Source organism: Orycteropus afer, unplaced genomic scaffold (assembly GCF_000298275.1).
Source record: "Orycteropus afer afer isolate SDZICR_OR568_19922 unplaced genomic scaffold, OryAfe1.0 scaffold00259, whole genome shotgun sequence".
Taxonomy (NCBI): Eukaryota; Metazoa; Chordata; class Mammalia; order Tubulidentata; family Orycteropodidae; genus Orycteropus; species Orycteropus afer.
In genome coordinates this window covers 3655932-3656692 of record NW_006921846.1, presented here as the reverse complement: position 1 = coordinate 3656692, position 761 = coordinate 3655932, and positions in this window count along the sequence as shown.

Here is a 761-nt window from a genome sequence, read left to right as displayed (position 1 = left end):
AGAAAACCTCCAGCTTCAGTGGGCCAGGAGCAAGAGGCAGAGCTGAAGCCCTATGCCAAGGGGCTTTTACCCAGCCCCTAGAACCTGGCACTTTGAATTTGGACTTGTAGCCTCCAAAATTATAAGGGAATAAATCCCTGTTTGTTAAAGCCATCCCATTTGTGGTATTTCTTTTAGACTGGCACTAGAGAACCAAAACATTGGGTAATGTTTTCTAATCCAGTCTGCAACTCTCCATCTCAGGTGGTGCATGCAATCCACTGACTTTCAGTGTAATTATCGACAAGTATGAATTTATTGATGTCATCTTGTTATGTGTCTTTTCATGGTCTTGCTGATTTCTTTGTTCCATATAATTTTCTGTGCTGAGCTCATTTTGTTTATGAATAGTGTTATCATCTCTTTTGTTGCTACTGTTTTAGTATTTGCTAAGTATTTGTGTTTGTGCTCTTTTTTATTTTGATGTGAAGGTTTATTATTTTTCTTTGAGGTTATCCTGCATTTATTATTTTTTTCCCAAGATTAAAACAGTCTTTTCTATCGCACAATTGTCTTGACTTCCTCACCATTTAGGAGTTCTGTAACTACATTATTTTTCCCCCTTTTTGGTTTATAGTTGTCCTCATTTACCAATTGATGTCTCTGGTTTCCTGTTTATAGTCTTGTAAGCTTATTTTACTTTGTTGTTATATGCCATCGAGTCGGACCCGACTCATAGTAACCCCTCCTTGGGTTTCCGAGGCAGTATCACTATGGAAGTA